This window comes from Vulpes lagopus, chromosome 1 (assembly GCF_018345385.1).
Source record: "Vulpes lagopus strain Blue_001 chromosome 1, ASM1834538v1, whole genome shotgun sequence".
Lineage (NCBI taxonomy): Eukaryota > Metazoa > Chordata > Mammalia > Carnivora > Canidae > Vulpes > Vulpes lagopus.
The window spans coordinates 26,151,101-26,166,896 of NC_054824.1; positions in this window are offsets into that span (position 1 = coordinate 26,151,101).

The following is a 15,796-nucleotide window of genomic DNA, read 5'->3' on the forward strand; positions in this document are numbered from 1 at the left end:
GACAACACAGAGAAAGGTGAACTTTGTGGTTTTCTCCTGCTTTCAGTTTATGCCAATCATTCATTGCTGCACTCATAAGCTTATATCCATTTGACATGAAGACACCTCATCTTCACAAGTGGCAGGTAGCCACTGAAGGATTTATGTGAATACATATATATTTTTTCTTACAGTGATGGGGGTTAAATAATTTTGTTTCTGAGTCCCCAATCATGGCATAGAATCTAGAAAATAGGGTTTTAGTACACAGAACTAGAATGGAGAAAAGACTATTTTTCAGTCTGAGGAAGAGTTTGCTGCCAAAAATGTTTTTGAGGAGCTCAGCCTCTTAATATCAGTTATGATAACAAGCTCTGCTCTAGGGAAACGGATTGGTGGGACATGTGCATTGCTTGCTTTCCCAGTTCGCATGGAGAAGAGATGAAAAGGTAATGGGAGCAAGGACTGTGAATGAAGTTTAGACAGGAGGGGGAATGAATTTTTTCTTCAATGAGCTTAATTCGTTTACAAAATGAGTTTTCTAAAAAAATACTCTGGAAGTTTTCTTGGTGTCAGCAAAGACCCAAAGCATTTGATTGAAACTAGTGTTTAAATTTTGGTATGTTGTTTCTCTTACCAATAAATTAATATTTATTGAGTTACAATAGAAATAAGACACTATTATACTTTCAGAGGTGTATAATGCCTGCCTCAAGAAAATCTCTACTTGCATGGAGGAGCACGGAGGTGAAGATGGGTGTAAGTATCTGACACTTGTGTCCTGTATTGACATGGCCACCTCACTTGACCTCCTCTACCCTACCACCTTGGTGCTCAGAAGGCAGACAATAACCTTAGAGATGAAGAAAGTGAGACTCAAAAATTCACTTTTCAGGGACCATACATCTAGTAAAAGCAGAGTTAACAACTATAGTTCTTCCTTAAACCACTTTCTCACCTTGTCAGCCTTCCCAGATCATTGAACAAGTGTTGTCTTAACTTCATTCAAGTCATTCCTGACCTGCAGTTATTTCGGCTCTCTAGCACTCATTCCCCAAATCTTTCTGGTTACAGATTTTGTCTGTAGCCACAGGGTTTCTTCTCATTGGAGCTGGAGGGAATTTTTTTCAAGTGCTTATATGAAACAGTGCCTAGGGTTGCAAGTACCTATGGTTCTTCCCAAGGAAATTAAGCCATTTTCCTTAAGACAAAAAGACAACAAAGAGGAGAAAAAGGCAAAGACCTGAGGATGACTGAACTTTTCAATCCTGCTGTCCCTGACACAGGCTCCCCATTACCCCCTCCACCTCTGCTTTCTGCAGTTTAGTTACATGCAAGGTAAATTCCCCATTTTTGTTTAAACTGGCTTAAATAGGGTTTCTGTATCTCAGAACTGGAAGAATTCTAATAAAACCACGATCTTCATACATTTCTTTCCTGTACAAATAAAAAGGGGCTGGAGGCAGAACACTTCTCTTGTACTTATTCTTCCTTTTTTAGGCACTGAGCATCCTGACTTCTACACGTGTGTACATATAGAATGTTTGTGTGAATAAGGAGAAGAGATGTGGAAGGATCCCATTGGTTATAAGAGGAGAATTGAATTTTTCTTGATAAATCTTTTAACATATTATTTTTGTTCTTAAAATTTTAATAAAACAATTAAAAGCCCAAAGTGCCCTATCCCATCACATGCATAGAACATCTTTCTCAAATATTGATGCCAACTTATTCCTAGTTTATATTTTATTGTATATTTAGTACTGCACAGACCATGAAAAAGAAGGTATAACCCACATCCGTAAAATTAAAAAAAAAATTGTAAGGAAAGAACCAGTGATGGAGCATTTGAAGGCAAAAATGTCAGCATTCCTTTGAATTTTATGACAAAATCCGGAGGGAGGTGTTCTAGGAGAAACCTACCAGAAGCTCTTTCTTTAGTATAAAATCGAGTATTTTCTCACAGAGCAAATCTTCCTCCAGTTGTAAAGGACAACGGTGATTATGGAGAGTTCTCATAATTTTCCACAGACACATCCTGTTTCCACTGTGTCGAGTCTATTAAACAATTTTTTAAGCATTTTGGGGGTATTTTTTTTATTGGAGTTTGATTTGCCAACATACAGTATCACATCCAGTGCTCATCCCATCAAGTGCCCCCCTCAGTGCCCATCACCCAGGCACCCTGTCCCCCCGCCCACCTCCCCTTCCACTATCCCATGTTTGTTTACCAGTTAGGAGTCTTCAATGTTTTGTCACCCCGATTTTTCCCATTCATTTTCTCTCCGTTCCCCTGTAATCCCTTTCACTATTTTTTATATTCCCCATATGAGTGAAACCATGATTGTTCTTCTTCGATTGGCTTACTTCACTCAGCATAATACCTTCCAGTTCCATCCATGTTGAAGCAAATGGTGGGTATTTGTCGTTTCTAATGGCTGAGGAATATTCCATTGTGTGTGTGTGTGTGTGTACCACATCTTTTTTATCCATTCATTTTTTGATGGACACTGAGGCTCCTTCCACAGTTTGGCTACTGTGGACATTGCTGCTATAAACATTGGGGTGCAGGTGTCCTGGTCTTTCACTGCATCTGTATCTTTGGGGTAAATCCCCAGCAGTGCAGTTGCTGGGTCGTAGGGCAGATCTATTTTTAACTCTTTGAGGAACCTCCACACAGTTTTCCAGAGTGGCTGTACCAGTTTGCATTCCCACCAACAGTGCAAGTGTATTCCCCTTTCTCCACATCCTCTCCATTTGTTATTTTCTGTCTTGTTAATTTTTGCCATTCTCCCTGGTATGAGGTGGTATCTCATGGTGGTTTTGATTTGTATTTCCCTGATGGCAAGTGATGTGGAGCATTTTCTCATATGCTTCTTGGCCATGTGTATGTCTTCTTTGGTGAAATTTCCGTTCATGATTTTTGCCCATTTCATGATTGGATTGTTTTTTTCTTGGGTGTTGAGTTTAATAAGTTTTTTTTTTTTAAGTAAGTTCTTTGTAGATCTTGGATACTAGCCCTTTATCTGATTTATCATTTGCAAATAAATATCTTCTCCCATTCTTTAGGGTGTCTTTTAGTTTTGTTGACGGTTTCTTTTGCTGTGCAGAAGCTTTTTAAGTCCCAATAGTTCATTTTTGCTTTTGTTTCCCTTGCCTTCATAGATGTATCTTGCAAGAAGTTGCTGTGACCAAGTTAAAAAAGGGTGTTGCTGGGCAGCCCGGGGGGCTCAGTGGTTTGGTGCCGTCTTCGGCCCAGGGCATGATCCTGGAGACCCGGGATCCAGTCCTGCGTCGGGCTCCCTGCATGGAGCCGCCTTCTCCCTCTGCCTGTGTCTCTGCCTGTTTCTCATGAATAAATAAAATATATAAAAAAAGAAAAAGGTATTGCCTGTTCTCCTCTAGGATTTTGATGGAGTCTTGTCTCACATTTAGATCTTTCATCCATTTTGAGTTTATCTTTGTGTATGGTGCAAGAGAATGGTCCAGTTTCATTCTTCTGCATGTGGCTGTCCAATTTTCCCAGCACCATTTATTGAAGACTGTCCTTTTTCCAGTGGATAGTCTTTCCTGCTTTGTCAAATATTAGTTGACCATAGAGTGGAGGGTCCATTTCTGAGTTCTCTATTCTGTTCCATTGATCTAGGTGTCTGTTTTTGTGCCAGTACCATACTGTCTTGATGATCACAGCTTTATAATACAGCTCAAAATCTGGCATTGTGATGCCCCTGGCTCTGGTTTTCTTTTTCAATATTCCCCTGGCTATTTGGGGCCTTTTCTGATTCCATACATATCTTATGACTTGTTCCATCTCTGTGAAGAAAGTCCATGGTATTTTGATAGGGATTGCATTGAATGTGTAAATTTCCCTGGATAGCATAGACATTTTCACAATATTAATACTTCCAATCCATAAGCATGGAATAATTTTTCATCTCTTTGTGTCTCCCTCAATTTCTTTCGGAAGAGTTTTGTAGTTTTTAGGGTATAGATCCTTTACCTCTTTGGTTAGGTTTATTCCTAGGTATCTTATGCTTTTGGGTGCAATTGTAAATGGGATTGACTCCTTAATTTCTCTTTCTTCAGTCTCATTATTAGTGTATAGAAATGCCACTGATTTCTGGGCATTGATTTTGTATCCTGACACACTGCCGAATTGCTGTATGAGTTCTAGCAATCTTGGGGTGGAGTCTTTTGTGTTTTCTACGTACAGTATCAAGTGATCTGCAAAGGGGGAGAGTTTGACTTCTTCTTTGCCAATTTGAATGCCTTTTATTTCTTCTTGTTGCCTGATTGCTGAGGCTAGGACTTCTAGTACTGTGTTGAATAGCAGTGGTGAGAGTGGAGATCCCTGTCGTGTTCCTGATCTTAGATGAGAGGCTCCCATTGTTTCCCCATTGAGAATGATATTTGCTGTGGGCTTTTCATAGATGGCTTTTAAGATGCTGAGGAATGTTCCATCTCTACACTCTGAAGAAAGGGACAGAATACTTCCAAACTCATTTTATGAGGCCAGCATCACTGTAATTCCAAAACCAAAGATCCCACCAAAAAGGAGAATTATAGACCAATATCCCGATGAACACAGATGCAAAAATTCTCAACAAGATACTAGCCAATAGAGAATCCAACAGTACATTAAGACTATTCACCATGACCACGTGCCATTTATCCCCAGGATGCAAGGTTGGTTCAACACTCGTAAAATGTGAGACCACATCAACAAGAGAAAAAACAAAAACCATATGATCCTCTCAATAGATGCAGAGAAAGCATTTGACAAAATACAGCATCCATTCCTGAACAATTTTCCTATTCTAAGATGATGATTATTTTTATTTTTATTTTTAAAAATTTTTTTTATTTATGATAGTGAGAGAGAGAGAGAGAGAGAGAGAGAGGCAGAGACACAGGCAGAGGGAGAAGCAGGCTCCATGCACTGGGAGCCCGATGTGGGATTCGATCCTGGGGCTCCAGGATCGTGCCCTGGGCCAAAGGCAGGCACCAAACCGCTGCGCCACCCAGGGATCCTGGGGATTATTTTTTTAAAGGCTGTAATGTATCCATATATTCTGTTTGAAAGTAAAATAAGTTCTGGATGTTACCCAAATAGGTCAACATTCCCATCTACTTAAACGTGAAGTGTCTGATCCTTCCCCTACTATGGAGATGTAATTTTCTATTAAAAAGGAAAAAGAATAATGTTGTTTAGAGAAAATATATTTAACTTCTGTTAATTTTTTTTGGTCTTGAAAGATTTTTTCAGCTATTAATGCTGTCAGAGTAGAGATGGACAGATGGCTGTGGTATAGAATTGTCTGTACAGAATAAGAAATTGAAGAAATTGACTCGTTTTCTATCTTTTAGAAAAAGGTCACTGTTGAACTCTGTGGAGTAGATTGGATCCAGAGGAGATAAATATTAAGCAATCCCATTTTTATTTTGTTACAAAAACTTTATTAAGTAAACTGATGATCATCAATCCCTTGTAACTAAAAGAAGTATTAGTCATTAGGTTAAGTACTTTCATTTATAAAGCATTTATTTAAAAGAGTCAGTGCAGTAACTTGAGATTTGACTTTCTACAGAAGATTAGCAAATGTGATGAACCAATCTTCACAGAGGAAATGGCTTCTAATTACATTAATTTGATGATGACATTAAAAACTACTCACTGTGGCTAAGGTGAAGGAATGTCTTAACTCATCTTTTCATAACCTGTACCTTACAGCTTAGGTCCCTGGTACTTGAGTTCAAGGTTTCTTGGAAAAATCTGTTCCTCTTGCTTCTTCCTTCTTTGGCTACCCAACATTTATTCTTTTTCACCTAAGAGAATTCTGATTTTTTGGAGGTGGCAATGTCCCCAGTTAAAAAGTCACATTTCCAGGTCTCCTTTGCATGTAAAGGTAGCAGTCTGAAATCTTATCAAAGTAAGATTTTTTTTGATGGATGCTTTGGGGAAAGTTAAAAAGTAGGGCTGACCTAGCTTGAATGCATTTTTTCACTCTCCAACCACTTTCTGCCTGAGACATCATCAGTAGAGATGCAGTAAACATCTTTCTACCATGAGGTGACTTTGAAAATGGAAGTATGACCTCATGTGTGAAGAGGTAGAAAAACAGTTCCTGAGACATTTGCTGCTGTCATGAAATTGCTGTATCAACTCTGAACAGCCTATCTCCATGCTTTTGTTTTTGTTGTTGTGTAAGAGGTAACTCCTACCTGATGTAAGCCATTGCCTTGTTAGGCTCTTTTACTTATAGCCAAAAATAGTTCCTGACTATATTTATGTTGGTGATTAGGATGAAGACACAGATGGTATGCTTTTATCTACTGAGGACAAAACAAATGATCATCAGTATGTTGAATGCCAGATGTAAAACATGGTTAAAAATCACAGAATTTTGTTCTCATGACATAAAGTCTTTGGAGTTTAAGCTTACACCTTCGAAATGAGTATAGTATAAGACTACTGAAAAAAGTTAATCTTGTATTAGATGCTGTGTCCCAACTATAGGGAATGATTTTCCCAAACTTGAAAGAGAAATAGTTTATGTACCAATGTTTCAGAACCAAGACTAACTGGTTAACATCAAAGAAAAAGATTTTTACCTAATATAGAAATATTCTATTAATTTGGACTACCTCAAAATGAAATGACTGCCTGATAAAATAGTGAGAAGCCTAACACTGAGGGAGATGATCAAGAATATTTCTGAACTGTATGGCAGGTATAGCTAAATGACATCCAAATTTCCTTTTAACTCTCCAAGATTCTATGGTTCTCATACTAGAACATATACTGGAGTAATGGCAAAATAAGACTTTTATTGGTTATCTCACTATATAAACCTGATACCATAGAAACATCTGATTAATCACCTTTAAAAAAATTTCATGTACAAAAAAAAATAAAAATAAAAAAATTTCATGTACAATAAGACAACCTCTTTAAATAATTTATGCGGTTTCATAGAACTGATGGTAATAAGATTTTTCTTCTTTTTAATCATGGCATTGTAATATATGTAAGATACTTAATATTTTCTATAATTTCATCCTCTTCTTGATAAATCTAAATTTATTTCAAGGCTTGGATTAAATATTTCTACCAGAGAGCATTTTCTAACAATGTAAAATGGGAATAAATAATACCTATGTCACAGATCGTTAACCAGACTAGAGATGATCCATGCAAAACATTGGTAAGTAGAGGTTATTTTTTTAAATGTTAGATATTGTAATTAACAATACATGACTTTATTATATCACGTATCCCTATATAATTTGCTTGTGCATTTGTATCCCCTTCTAAATTATGAGCATACTGAGTTTAGGCAAGAGCCACGTCCTTTACCATGTACCCTCAAGGCTCTACCCACAGTAGTTGCTTGGCAATGATTACATATCCATGAATCTTACAGTCTATGTTGCAGGAACTAAAAGAATCATCGTATTCTGGAATGGAAGAAACCTTTAAAATGTTTATTAGACTACAACTCAGAATGATAAAAGTGACTTGCCTGATATTACATGAAGCTATGAAATAAGAACACAGGACTTTTTAAAACTCCAAATCTAGTCTTTCACAAGTTTTCTGGTCAAAATTGTTTAAAAGATATTTCGAATATTGGTATCCCATAATAACCAACTGCATTGCACTCCGTTATTTTTGTTATTGTTGTTTATCTTAGTGGTCGACTAAATCCTGATTTTATTGGGAGTGACAATGCACCCAGCTTAAAAAAAAATGCACGTTTTCAAGTCTCCTTGCATATAGAGGTAGCAGTATGACTACCTTCTTGTAAATGGTGGTCTATTAAATATACATCAGTCATTTCCAAATTTTCAAAATTGTACTTCAATTGCTGTTTATTAGTAAATATTCAAAAATATAAATGACCACCAAAGCCCATGTTCTCTATAACACATAAATAAAAAATGGAAAAGTAATTTCTGGTTCAATTTCTAGCCCTTAGCTCTACACCACATCTCCTATGTTAGCTTGCCATCTTGTGGTCTGTTACTCCTGTGCAACTCATCTGACCACCACACACTCACATATCCACTTTTTAATTTGTTTTATATGCAGCGTGTAAGTTAGGTGCACATCCAATTTCACTCCCAGACCAACTTCATTTCAGCAAAGGTTGACAAACCTGTAGTGAAATACAAATGCTGACAGCTACAAATGAATAACCTAATTAAAAAAATATGCTCTGAGAGACAAGTACTTAAAAAACATCTGAATATTTATTGAATAGAACATGCATGTTTGCTGAATAGGAGTGTGCGTCATTTTTTTTTTTTTTTTGGTGAAGTCAATATGAACATGGCCTCTGATAAAGATGGAGAAGCAAGGTAGTAACAGGTTTTAGATGTAGATTTTACCAAATCAAAATGGTGACATGATCTTTCTTCCCATTCTGACACAATTACAAAATCTACTACAATGTTTGCTTTCTCTACTGAAGGTATACATGTGTGTATACACACACATATACACCACTGTGACTACGATTTAAATTTTCCTTTAGAAAGTATTCTAGGTTTAACCTCAGTAAGAACACATGGGTCTCTCTCAGAATAGAGGAGTCAGATGGTAACATATGAATAAAAACTGTGACAATTACCTCCAATACCAGTTACTTCCTTTCTATGGCTGTGAGTAAATGAGTTGACATATAATGAACTCAGAGGTCTGACACAATTGTTTATTAAATATTCCCTACTGTCCTTATAATAGATAATGCCAGATTTCAGTCTTTGGCTTCTCAAGGCCCCCTTCCAGGACCTTTGAGGTCAGCATTGTAACTACTGCTCCCCTGACTGCACAAAAATCAATGTACCAAAGGCTCTGACACATGGAGCATGCCTGCCCTTTGCTTCAGTATTGCATTTCTGAGAAAAGCTGTCTATGTGGATGTTATAGCTTGGTCAATGAAAAGAAAAAAAAAATGTACCCATATAGGACTGGGTTATAGGACTGGGTTCCTACTGACAGTTTTAAAAATCAAAATTCAATTTTTCTCTCATTGTCAGGAATACTGGCTTAGAAAGAGCAAAAGCACAGCTAAAATCTCAGTGATTACACACAACCCACCATTTTGTGGTAGAAGGGTCACATCATTATATAGAACATTCTGGATGTTTCTGGTCTTACACTTCTAGGAGAACAGCTGTTGTCTTTCATACTTCTGGCTCATCAACTGTAGCTGGGGAGCTGGTGTAGTATCAAGATTTTACTGGAAAAAACTAGAATTGCTTTAGTTTCACATTTTATACTGGTAACATGTAGACTGCATTAAAACAAACCCTATTTTTAAAGTGTAAGACATCAACATATGCCATTACATGTGACAGAACTTGTCTTACTCATAAGTATGTTGTACTGCCTTCCATATTTGCAATGATAATTTTCACCATATAATCACGATACTCTCCTTATGTATCATTGTTTTGAAGTGGCAATACTTTCAGCCAGTAGGACAGTAGAGAAAGCATTCTAAGGAAGGAGTCAGACCTGTTTTGTAGGTTTGCTATTACAAGTCATTACATTTCCCCATGTCATTATCCTCATCTATAAAACGGTGTTGCTACTTTTTCTCTTCCTCCCATGGGGCAGAGCTTGAGATTCCATTTGAAATTGCGTAAATAAGGTTTGACCAGCACCCAATTGCCATCATGGGATGAGAACATTCCCATTGAAGGCATACGCACTTGAGATGAACTTTGTAATGCTCCAGCTGTTAAGTAGGCTTAGTAAATTCTTTCAATGATTGTTTTGAAATTTTCAAATAATATAATAATGTGTTTACCAGGTTTTAGGGTTAGAGGTAACAGATAAGAATTATCAAAATGACTTGTTTGACTATATTGATTACAGAAATCTTTTCCCAAATATGTAAGAGACTGATTTCACTGTATATCCCATCCCCCTTCCCACCCATAAGTGTTTAGTTGTTGGTTAACATCTTAAAGCCTCCACATTAAAAGGGGTTACTTTGGCTTGGTGAGAAAGGGGGCACTCTCCTTGTAGGGGTGACTCCTAGGTATCTGTTTCCATGAAGAATTTCCTGGTGCGATATGCTCCTTAATAGTCTGAAAGCTACCATGTCCTCAAAAGCCCAGTGACTTAAACATTTGACTGTTACAGAGGGAATACAGCATAGGAGGGCTATCATTATCACCCAGATACCCCATTCCTTTTCTCCAACCTACCCTGGGTGACAGGGGTATTTAGGCCATTTGGGATAGTAGTACTAAAGGTTGTTTTAAGTGTAGCTTGCATAGTGAACATTTTTCTGACATACTCATAGTTATTTTAGGGAAACACAAGAACCTGGAAGCTGAAATGGTAGCAAACAAAACCTCTGACTACTAGTTTCAGTTATAGGGCTCCCATTACACACCAGCTATGGAGTGAGAAGAGAGCTAGTCAGAATCCATTCAACCCCTCCACAACTGCTTATTTCTTTTTCTCTTAGCTTCTTTGGTTTAAGAGTACACAGATGCAGTGAAGATCCCTTGTAGTGAGCCCTTTGTTCCCTACCTTCATCAACACAGCTACCCTCTCTTTGTGGCACGAGACTTGATTCCAGAAGTTCTTTTTTTCCCCCTTTGGAATCCATATTAACCACAAACAACAACAACAAAACAACAATATATATAACATATCATTTACAAATTATCTAATTGCCTGGGTGGGGATTCTCTTCAGCTACCACAATTTTTACATCACTCCAAATAAAGACACTTATTTCATTTGGCTGCCTGTTTTCCAAATAAAGGTACAGATAAGCTCTGGAGTCAATGAACCTGGTTTCAACTCTTGGCTCTGCCACATATACCTTAGGCAAGATACTTAGTCTTTCCTCATCTTACTCAATTTTATCTTAAAATGAGAATAAAAGCATCTAAGAATTGATGTAAGAATAAATGAAAAAAGAATGGAAATACAAGGAAAGTTCTTAAGCAGTCTAGCACATAGTAGGGGCCAATAAATATTAGCTATTACTATCATTAGGAGATCTGATACATAATTCTTATTAGACTGTAGCCTTGGTCTTGAATATTCAAAGCTTCTCTCTTGGTCACTAAAGACGCCCTCTCTTCTCCCTACTACCTCCACCTCCATTCTTAATATTGTAATTCCTCTCCTTGACTTCTGTGTAAGCCTTTCAATTCTATTAATTATGCTCTTTAAAGAGTTAACTCTGGAACTGCAGTTTACCTCTTCACAAATTTGTATTCTGCAATCTTAACTGAATCTGGATCTCCTAAGACTTCTAGGCCAAGAGGATATGAGAAGCTACATTTCCAAACTCCTTACATGTCCCATATAGCCTGGAAGGATTCTCCCTGACAAATGGCTTAATTAAGGACTTCAGCACTTGACTATCTCCTTACACCTAGTTCCTACTAGGGATATCTTCTGTGCAGTCCATTCAATAAATCAGACAAATATTCTTTAAATTTCTCAACTCCCAACAACTTTCATCTACATTCTAACTCACAGCAATCTACTACAGCCATTTCCAGACACTGCAAGCTGCATTGTTCCTAAAATCTTAAATTTCAATCCCCTGGTCTTTCATACCTAATTCTTGGCTTTATTCCCACTATACTCTGCCTTTGTGCCATAAAGACCTCCAGTCCCTTGACCATTCTCTCTTCAGTCCTTTTGGCTTCGTTTCCTACTCTAACTGAGCTCAATTTACTCCTGCCAGGACTATCACACCTCTTCCTTCTTTCTCCTCCATTCAAGCTGAGGAACAGTACTGGAAATATTACATAATTATGCAGATGTTGTCACTACAACATCATGCTCTCAACTCAGCTGTGCCTTGAATGCTGATCAGTAATCCTTATTTTTTTTAAGACTTCATTTATTTATGAGAGACAGAGAGAGAGAGGCAGAGACATAGGCAGAGAGAGAAGCAGGCTCCTCACAGGGAGCCTGGTGCAAGACTTGATCCCAGAACCCCAGGATCATACTCTGAGCCAAAGACAGACGCTCAACCACTGAGCCACCCAGGCATCCCTGTTCAGTAATCCTTTTATATCTATTTAGCTCCTTCTCCCATTCTTCAACTCAAATCTTCACCATTTAAACCTTGGTTTCCTACTTTTCCAGGGCTTGCTATTCTGTACATTTGTTTCCTTTCTTTGTGACAAGCTCAATATTTCTACTTAACAATAGTCTAAGAGATGTCCTTTCTAATTTTGTAAAGCTAATACTTCTAAACTGCATTCTTAGGACCAGGTTCTATTACTCTACTTAAACATCTACCTCTTTAACAGGTACGTCCTCAGAGTCCACAAATATTCAAGACTCATCTTAAAATCCTTCATATAAGGGCAAGCACTGACCAATTTCCTTTTCTTTCATGCAAGATACTTAAATAATTCATTGCTTTCACTTCCTTAGCTCATTCAACATTCAGTTGAATATAATTAGATAAACATTCATTGCTTGTATCCACTAAAACTTTTCTAAAGATCAATGACCACCAAAGGTTAATTCTAGTAGCCTCTTTATTCTTAATGATCTCCCAGTGCCACATGGCAGAACCAACTGTACCCTTCATCCTTCCTCAAGCTTCCATAATGCCCCATACCTTCACCTCCATTCCTGGTCCTCACCTAACCTAAACTTTCCTTTCCAAGTCATCTTTGCTAGTTTCTTTTTTTCTGTCTACTAAATGTTAGTGTTCCTCAGAGTTCTTTCCTTGCTGATCTTTTCCTACATGCTTGCTATTTCTTTCAATTTCAGCAAAATGTAGTAAGTGCTCACTATATCTCAGATTCTGAGTAAAATGCTCATGAGACAAACCCAAGATACTTGTATTCAAGGGATTAAATTCCACAACTGTAGTTTCAGACCCCTATAAAGAATTGATCACTATTCTCTGCCTTAATGATGTATAAGAACCTCAAACTCAGTATTATTAACCTTTCTTCCAACTCTATTCCTTCTATATTATCTTGATAACAGCATCACTACTCACAATTACCAAAGCCAGAAACTCAAGAATTTTGTAACATATGCTATTTTTACATCTTAACCCCTCTCTACCAAATCCTTTTCACTGGAACTTGAATATACTCAATTTGCCTATGTTGTGGAAAACTGGATGGACTCCAAGTTACTCTTCAGCTACCACTGTATCATTCCTCTTTTACAACCAAACTTTCCAAAAATAAGTGTTTATACTTGCTCTCCACACTTCTCAAACTCTCAGACTAAGTAACTGCAAAGGCCATGGATTACTTTCTTACCACTAAATCAAAGAACACTTTATAATTCCTTTGCCTCAGCAGAATGTGGCAGATTTGTACACACCTTGAAATAGTTCCATCGTACTAGTCTCAGGATTTTTCCCATTTCTCTTTTAATCTACTTTGATATACTATTTGAGTTATGCCCTGGATCCTTTTCTATACTCTTCCATTAGGCAATCAACAACTCACAAAACTGCTCTTTAATCCTTATCCTAAATAATATTTCTTCAACCATTTATTCAAACCAAAAACCTGTACATTTTCTCAATTTCTATCCTCTTCCTCTTTCCCATTATCCATAAATGATCAAGTTTTGTTAAATACTCTAGGTATCTTGTCTGTTCACTTTTCTCCTTTAGCTATCACTACTCTTCAAGTATTCTCTTCCCTGAACAACTTCAACAGCCTCCTTAACTGATCTCCTTGAATTTTCCACTGGCACACTTATCAGAATGAACTTTTAAAATCAGCCTGGAGTTTTCTCTTACTTCCCTCACCTTATCTCCTTCTTTAGAGAAGTCTTTATTAACTGCTTTCCCTTACCACAGACTACATAGTACCAAATTCTCATCCTTTTACATTTTCTTATAATGCCTTTAGCACTAACAGTTATAGTATAATTGTGTAGACTCTGAGCTCCAGGAGTCAGAATCAAGTTCTCTTCCCGTTTAAGCATTCAAGAAATTTTTACTACCACTGAATACATTCTATGTTCAAGGTACCAGATTAGTTCCTGGCACAGAATAAAAAGCAATTACAACTTGACAAATGGTTTGAGGAACTCAAAAGAAATCAATGTGGCTATAACACAGTAGGCAAGGAGAGTAACAAGATGCAATTAGAGACAGGCATCTAAACGTCTAAACACTAAAATACACACCTTATTTTATTCAGAGGGCAATGTGAAGAAAAAACTTCCCTTCTCCTTCCACTCCCCTCAGACCCACTGAAAGTATTTTTTAAAAAAAAGATCAACCGGGATCCCTGGGTGGCGCAGCGGTTTGGCGCCTGCCTTTGGCCCAGGGCGCGATCCTGGAGACCCGGGATCGAATCCCACATCAGGCTCCCGGTGCATGGAGCCTGCTTCTCCCTCCGCCTGTGTCTCTGCCTCTCTCTCTCTCTCTCTGTGACTATCATAAATAAATAAAAAATTAAAAAAAAAAAAAAAGATCAACCTGTTTAGTGGGGAATATTCTGGAAGAAAGCTCATAAGGAGAATGTTATGGTGGTCTAGGCAAGAAATGATGAAGATTTGGAGAAGTGGGTTCCGTTTTGCTTAATGTAAAAATCTCTATAATTGTGACCACAGGGAAAAGGTGTGAATTTGTTACTATGATGATGTTGAAGAACCTAGACTGAGAAACCTAAGTAGTGATTTCACTTATCCAGATAAGGAATACTGGAACAGATTGAAGGTAGGGTGGGGAAAGATGATCACTTGGAGGTGTTATGTTTAACTTTGAGGTAGGCAGCTGAAATTACAAGCGTGAACTATTAAAATTTTGTCTTAGAGGTATACATTTGGGTGTGACAGGTACATTCATACTGAACTCCAGGGAATGGACTAAATCACCCGAGAGACTGGAGACACACAAACAATAAGCTGAGGTCAGGTATTGGGAGAGGTACTAGGGTTGGACTCAGTGATGGAGCAGCCAGAAAAGATAAAGAGATAACTAAGAGAATATTTCCCAAGAGCAAATCATTAACCCTAAGGCAGTGAATGAGCAGAAAAATGAACAGATATGGCAGCATGGAAAAGAATGGTGGTCCTGATATGAACAATTTCAGAACAGTTGTGGGGATATTTAAAGTGGGAGTAAATGAGGCAAAATGGAATGTTTGATAACTCAGATTAGCTATGATGGAAACCAAATAAAAGGGATTATAGTTAGAAAGAATCACCCTCCCCACCCCATTGTTTTAATAGTAGCTACTAGGGCATGTATATGAACCACTGAAAAGAATCTAGTAGGAGAAAGTGTAATGAAAATAGCATAGTTAAAAGTAATAATAGAGTAGTTAACAGAACGTTTTTGAGGTGAGAAGTATTGATTTTTGATGAGTGCAGATCTGTAGATGGGTTTATAAATTCCCATTGGAGAAAATTTCTATCAAACTTTTCTATTTTCTCAGCAAAATTTGAGTAAAAGAGCACTGAGTAAAAAAAAATAAAAATAAAAAATAATAAAATGCATGCAAGTCATTTGTGGAAGCAAGTTACTACAATAAAACTGCAGAAAAACTGCCAGGTGGTTTTGAGTCTCTGAGATTATAAACTTGCCTGTTGTAATAATTTCCTCCCATTCAACTGCTCAAGAGCAGTTGAAAGATTACAGTTACAGATTTTGAAATTGTTCTAGATCACGACACAGAGAGAGGGGCATAGTCTTAGGATACATACAAAGGAGTGCATGTAACAGTGGGATCTAGTTTCTAAGTAGGACAATTTGAGGACAGGGTGAGCTGATGAATAGTGAGCAGGTCGTAGGATTAATTGATTAGCTGTGATGAGGTAGAAGTATTTTTTAGT